This window comes from Echinops telfairi, unplaced genomic scaffold (assembly GCF_000313985.2).
Source record: "Echinops telfairi isolate 266 unplaced genomic scaffold, ASM31398v2 ScPeMD7_7468;HRSCAF=8506_0, whole genome shotgun sequence".
Classification (NCBI taxonomy): domain Eukaryota; kingdom Metazoa; phylum Chordata; class Mammalia; order Afrosoricida; family Tenrecidae; genus Echinops; species Echinops telfairi.
This window is the reverse complement of record NW_022111369.1, coordinates 74,412,562-74,420,510: the sequence shown is the minus strand read 5'-3', so window position 1 is coordinate 74,420,510 and position 7,949 is coordinate 74,412,562.

The window sequence follows — 7,949 nt, the reverse complement described above, 5'->3', positions numbered from 1 at the left end:
TTGATTTCCATCCATCTGCTTTAGATATCACCAAATCGATTTCCACAGTGGCTGTACATACCTAGAGGTCCACCAGAAGTAGGCGAGAGTTGCTATCTCACCACAGCCCCTCCAACACTTGTTACTTTCTGATTTTTTAAATTGATCTGTCTTTGGGGTATTAGGTGGTATCTCATAGTTATCTTAATTTGCATTTCTCCTGTGGCTAATGATTGCAAACATTTTCTCACATGTTTATTGGTCATTCAGATTTCTGCCTTTGTGAAATTTCTGTTCAGGTCCTTTGTCCAACTCCTCAGTGGGTAATTGGATTTTTTCTTTTTAGAAGCTAGCAGAGTACTGGAGATTTTAGTAGTAAGGCCTTTGTCTGATGTGTCATTGCTAAAGATGTTTTCTCAGTCTGTGGGCTCTATTATTATTGTCTCGGTGAATTCTTTTGATGTACACAGACATTTTATCTTCAGCATATCCCACTTATCAATTTGTGCCTCTTCAATATTTGTGTCCTTCCCTATTTCCAATAGCCTACATATTCCATGAAAGTACTCAGGCATGTTCCAATTTCCTCATTGATGGCCCTAATAGTTTGGAGTTTTACCTCAAGGTCTGTGATCCGCCTTGAGTTTATTCTTGTGCATGGAATGAGTTAATGGTCTTGCTTCATTTTTCTGCAGGTAGATATCCATTTTTTCTAGCATCACTTGCTGAAGAGGGCATCCACTTCCCATCTGATATTTTTTGAGCCCTTATCAAAGATCATTTGTCTGTATGCTTACGATTTTATTTCTGGGTTTTCAGTTCTTTTCTATTGGTCTCAGCATTTGTCATTATACCAATATGCTGTTTTGACCACTGTAGCTGTATAAGAGGTGCTAAAGTCAGGTAAAGCAAACCCTCCCACTCTGTCTTTCTTCTTAAGGAGTTCTCTGTTAATTCTGGGCTTCTCCATATGAAGTTGGTAATCAGTTTTTCCAATTCTTTGAAGAGGATGATGGTATTTGTATTGGGACAGCATTAAACTTATGTAGTGCCTTGGACAGAACTGACAATTTTACTATATTGTTTTCTGATCCAGGAACGTGGGATATTCCTCCATTTGTGGATTTCACTCTTGGTTTCTTGCAATAGTGTTCTCTAGTTTTCATTTGTGTTGGTTTGCCCTGTTTTCTTAATCGCCCATTTGTTGATTTCCAATCTTAAGGCACTGTGGTCAGAGAGAGAAGTCTGCATGATCTCTATGTGCTTGAATTCACACAGAATTGACTTGTGGACCTGCATGTGGTCTATCTTCGAGTATATGCTATGTGCGCTTGAAAAGAATGTGAAGTATTTTTGCATTTGGGAGTAGAGCTCTGAAATATCTATCAGGTCAAGTAATCTTATCTTGGTGTTTAGATCTGTTGCCTCCTTGTTAAGCTTCTTTCCCTATGATCTATCTTAGAAAGGTATTTGTGTTTTGTTGACTATGCAAAGACATTCAATGTGCAAACCATAATGAACTGTATATAAACTTGAGAAGAATGAGCATTCTAGAACACTTCATTGACCTCATGAGAAACTTGTACATGGATCAAGAGGCCATTGTGTCAATAGAACAAGGACATAATGTATGGTTTAAAATCAGGAACAGTGTGTCTCAGGGTTGTATCCTCTCACCATACTTGTTCAATCTCTATTCTAAGCAAATTATCGGAGAAATTGGATTATATAAAGAAAATATAGCATTAGGCTTGGAGGAAGGCTATTAACAACCTGCAATATGCACATGACACAACCTTGCATACTCAATGTGAGGAGGAATTGAAGTTCTTGCTGATAATGATCAAGGATTGTAGCCTTCAGTATGGATTTCAACTCAATATAAGGAAGACCAAAATCTTCACAGCGGGCCCAATAGGTAACATCATGATAAATAGGAAAAAAGTTGAAGTTGTCAAGGATTTGTATTTCTTAGATCCACAGTCAATTCTCATGGAAATAGCAGTCAAGGTATCTAAAGACCTGTTGCATTTCATAAATCTGCTGCGCAAAACCTCTTTAGAGTATGGCAGAGAAATGCTTTTATTTTGAAGACTAAGATGTGCCTGACCCAAACCTCATGTTCTCTATTGTATCATATGCTGGTGAAAGTTGGACATTGAAAACCGTTAAAGAATATATACATTTGACTGTGGTGCTAGAGAACAATATTGAAAATACCATGGACTGCTAAAGGTCAAACAACTCTGTCTTGGAAGAAGTACAGCAGAGTATTCCTTACCGGTAGAATGGTCAGGCTTTATCTCAAGTATTTTGAACATATTATCAGGAGAGATCAGTCTTTGGAAAAGGCTAGCATACTTGATAAAGTGGAGAGGCAGTGAAAGAGAGGAAGACCTTCTTTAAGGTGAATTGACACAGTGGTTGCTAAAATGAGCATAATTATCACCAATTGTGAGGACGGTGCACTACTGGACTGTGTTTTGTTGCATTGTACATAGTGTCACTATTTTCTGGAACTTACTAAATGGCATCTAACAACAACAGGAACAGGTGTAACACGAGAAATATATTGTTTCCTATATATTCATGATATATATATTAATAATATACAAAAGTTTTTTGGTGTGTGTGGTAGTTTAAACATTTATATGTCAAGCTAATAATTTCTAACACTTTAATCTTCTATTGTAAAGTTTCCCCAACAGTTTAAAAAGAATTTGTCATTAATTTTTAAATATTATTTTAAAAATTAAATTTCTAATTAGTGAAGACATACTAAAAATGTTCAAACTTTTAAGGAGCTATTTATAGATGTTTCGTAGAATGAGGTCAAATTTAGTGGAAAACCATATAGTAACTTATGCATATGTTATAGAAAAATTCTCATTATGCAACATAATTAAGTGTCATTTTTCACATAATTTTCTCATAGAGGTTACAGGTGTCATATCATTGTAGGAAGCCAATTACTAACAGTTATTTTATCCTTTTTGTGGATAGGTGGCTCATTTCTTTAATTACATTTGCTCATTTAATTCTCTTTAACTATAGTTATTATTAATAATATTAATAATGGGATATAGCAATCTTTATTGAAATTTCCTTGCTCATTTTGCAAATATGAGATGAGCACATAATATATTCAAAAAGTTATGTAGGTCTTAAGAGAGCTAGAAAATGTAAGGCAACATTTATGCCCCTCCTTCCCTCATTATACAATTATAGAAAGAGTTCATTTATATATTATTTTTAAATTTTGTGTTTTTCTCATTTAGTTATGTTTACTGAGATAGGGTGCTAAAATACTTTTTTGCATAAGCATCTATTTTTCTCTATTTCACTTATTTTATATTTTTCTGACTTCTCTATTCGTTTTCCTTCTTTGTAAAATGTTGTATATTGATTCACAGCCTAAATTTGAAAAGTGATATAAAACACAAATTTACACCTGATATGTAACTGGAATATAATCTGGACAGGATATATTTACATGCTTGGTCATAAACATTTCCATTTTGAAATATATTAAGGTCCTGAACTAAGAGAAATTTGCTTTTCAGAAGGTGTAACCATAGTATTACATAACATATTTCTTTTTTCCAATGTACCTACTTGGCTTGATGGAACTTGTACTTACATGTGTGGGAGGGTAGTTGACCTGGAGTTTGTGGTTTCAAGATATCTTAAAGTCCTAAAACTTATGCAATATTTTACAAATTTGTAGGTGATTTTTTTTGTTTTGTTGGGGAAATGGTCTATTTCACATCACCATATTCTAACAGTGATCATGTCTCTAAAATAAATCAAGATCCCCTGAATCTCAACTTTCTGCCTTCTGAAAAGCATTTAATATCCCCTCTTTTAATATTTCACTTAATACAAGCAATTCACTATTGTGATCATTAAAGTCCACTATTTGGCTTTAATGATCAAAATCATTGAAGTCCACTATTTGGCTTTTCTGCTCAAATAAAGGCTAGTCTCACTGCATTTCTAAGTCGTTCAACTTCACCTAATTGACAGGTCTGGAAGCTGTACATTTCACTTGTGCATTGTAATGACTTAATTTATTGTTTAATAAGCTTATATCTAGTCAGAGATAATGTGACACTTACCCAACACTAATATTTGTGATAGAATAGGATTATTTCTGTTTCCTGTTCAACCTAGACTCCATTATGCTAATACCAGATACTCACATTCAATGAGTCAAATCTACATATGGAGATTTTAAAAGAAACAAGTAGACTTTACTCTTTTATTTTTGAGCTCCCTTACCAATTAGAGAATATACAAGAGGAGCGGTCTAAATAGAAAATTTTATTAAAAGTGCTTAGTGGGGATATTTCTTTGAAAGAGCTATTGCCAGGCTGGCTTGCCTTCAAAGAATACGTCATAGGAAGGGAATTACCTTCCAATCTCAAGTCTGAGGAGTGTAGGCTTCTAAGCTCTTGACTGATGAACTATTCCTACAATCAAGGAGTCCAGGAAGGAAAAGAATGTTTGGAAACTAATTGTGGTAGCAATTGTACGACACTGCATGGTGTGATTGAACTATGGAATGAAAGGATATATCTATTAACTCCATATTAAGAAAAGAGAGTGAGACAGAAAAGAAAGGAAACCATCAAAAAACCCCTAGCATGGTGCCTGACCAAACAAAGCAAAGTAAAGCAGACTGTGATCTGATTAGGTTAGAGTTCATTTTGAGATGTACTGATTCTCAGAATATGGGCGCTGTTTAAATTGCTGAAGAGTTTTTCTTAGGGGTCAAAACTAGTCATCCTCCATGGTAATGTTCCCTTATCTTCCCCTGGATTTATGAAACAAACAAGCAAGCAAACAAACAAACAAACAAAAGACTATGACTTTTAGAGTCATGATGCAGAAAAATAACACAGCTACATAATATTTAATATTAAATACAAAGTAACACAGCTACATAATATTTAATATTAGATTTTAGTAACTTATGATTATTTATCAGTTCCCTCAAAACCTAAATGCCTCTTTAATTAATTGATCATCATTTCATGATTCATTTTCTGTCAGCTCTCTAACCTTAGATCATGGTTTTATCTTTGTATGACAGAAAGACTGTAAGCGATTTTATTATTATCATCTTCATCATTATTATTATATAGTTGCCTGGCATTACTTAAGTATGTTACTTTGATGACAATAACATACATCACTCAAGTACTTGGCCTACAAGTAACTAGCACAATTTCACTTATTTCATTTTAATGGGTCCCTTGGCATTCTGGCTATAAACTAAAATACCAGTGCAGCCTCCTCTAGCAATCTCAAACTTGATTATTCCACTCCAGAAAGCTGTCTGATAACCCTGAAGATATTTGCTTTTGAAAAATGCATTCCCTTATTGTGTGACATGAGCTTCGTTTCTTCTTCTACTTAATTTATTTACAAACAGCATAGAAAAGCACTTCTCAGCACACCTTAATAGGTGATTACCACACATTTGATTTCCAAAGGTAGAGTAGATATTTATTAGGGCTTTCTTTTTATCCTTTCCTATGTAATCATGATGACTTCTTAAATACTATTCCAAGTACTGGGCATTGTGGGTAATGTGGTATAAATTGCCAAGATAGCTGACTCAAATCTTTTCCCTTACTAAGTTTTCATATTATTTATTAAGTTTCATAGCTTGGATGACACATCTTATATGCCCATCTCTACCAATATCTTTTTTTTTCTTTTTGCTGCTTTGAGCAAATTTAGTTTTTTAAACTAAATTTAGTTTAAACCAAATTTCTATGTGATTTTTCAGAAAGCAGAAAAAAGAGACAGAAACTCATCGTAAGGAAAAGAGGTAGAGCAATTGGAGATTTACACATGTTCCCATTTTCAACACAAAGTCAACTCTGAAAACTAAATTGGAGAGTAACATATTTAATGAGTAAACACATTTTTTCTTTTTATAATCTCTGCACATTTTCACTAATACAAGACTAGCTAAAAAACAGTTGACTTCTATTACCAGTCAAAAGGAATTCTATTAACTAGAACTGCGAATCAGAAACTCAGTCACATTATGCATAGGGAGCATCTGGATGCTGCTCATGTCTTCCGTCAATAGGTACGGATAGAAAATTTCATTCTTGTTATTTCTCATATTTTTGTGAACAAAAGTGATAGGCAAGGCATGTGCTGTTTCTGTGAATAACATGTGTCTACTTAATGGTTTCTTGAGACTGAAAAAAGTGGTGGATGAGAGAGATAAAAATGAGAAAGACTGGCATTACTATATGTGAACAGGTAGTTTTAAAGTTGTTTCTTTCAGTCTAATGTTCTCATCAGTGCAACAAATTAAATGCATGAGAATCAATACACTCGAGTCAATAGGTGAAGCAATAAAATATATCCAAAGAGAAAGGACTTCCATCACAAGCTTTATAGACATTTAATTCCCTGGGTGAATAGGGTGTTTACTTATCAGGACCAGAGTTTCACACACAAAAAAGGAATTAGACTTCATTCACTTTGGGCTTGAAATCCTTCTACATTTAACAACTGTGAAATTGAGAAAGAAAAACATATGTGGGGACAGACAATATTTAGGGGAAAAATATCAAAATGTACTAAACTCTTTGTTTAAGGTTTGGGAGTTTCTGGAAGGAAAAATATTAAATTTAAACAGGTAGAAACCACAAATCTTTTTTTCCCTAGACCTCATTTTAGTTATCCTTTCTGAGCAAACTGAACAATATTTAATGAAGCTTTGTCTCAGTGCCAGTGACCACTTTCAAATTAGAAGATGGTCAGGGGAGGATTGGTGAGCACATAGGAGACTGAGTAGTTATTGAAGCCAGAGCAGGCCCAGGCAGCCTTCACATACTTTGTCACAAAATGAAAGTAATTTCATAAAGTGAGTTACTGTATTTTGTAGACACGTTGTCAAACATATAAGTTTACATAGATGCTATTATAGAGCAAAGCAAACAAACAAAGGGGAAAAAAACTAAGACTAGTATTAAGATGATGTTATCAAATGTCATATTACATAATCTTCTCAGAAACTATTAATGAAGATCTTATTATTGAAGCTTAAAATGCAAACATATAGGACCAACATATAAGGATAACATATATTGCTATCACATAACCAAAGCATATTATTTACTTCCCAAACTAGTGAATACTTTGAAGAGACAATTACTTCAAAGAACTTTGCAATTAAAACAAAACAAAACAACAACAAAAACCATCATATAAACCTATAGTGCTCATTTTCATGTTATATACAATACATTTCATTTTCCACTATCCTTCCAAAGTTATTTTTCATCAATTCAAAAAAGTAAACATATTTTTAGCAAGTGATCTCTCTGTTATGAAGACTGATTTATTCAACAAACTAATATACTAAATACAAATGCTTTGTGATGACTTCATTAAATTAAAGACTTCCAGGCAGAGTGGGTTCAGGTTTTGTGATGTCTTACTTTTATGGATACCTGGGAGCCATTTTATTGATTTATTTATTTAAAGATCATTTTATTGAGGGCTCTTATAGCTCTTATATCAATCCATACATCAGTTGTATTAAGCATATTTGTACATATGTTGCCATAATTATTTTCCAAAAATTTACTTACTATTTGAACCCTTGGAATCAGCTCCTCTTTTTTTCTCTCCCTCCTACCCCGACTCTCGCGACCTGTTGATAAATGATAAATTATTATTATTTTCATATCTCACACCAACTGCTGTCTCCTTTCATCCAAGTTTCTCTTGTTTGACCCCTGGCTGTGGGCATGTAATCAATTCCCTCTTCCTTTCCTCCCCCACCCCCACCCCCACCCCCTACCCTGCTGGTATGGCTATTCCCATTTTTGTTCCTGAGGGGTTTATCTAACCTGATTCTCTGTGTTGTGAGCTCTTATCTGTACCAATATACATGCTCCGGTCTAGCCAGGACTGACAGGCAGGACTAGGATCAT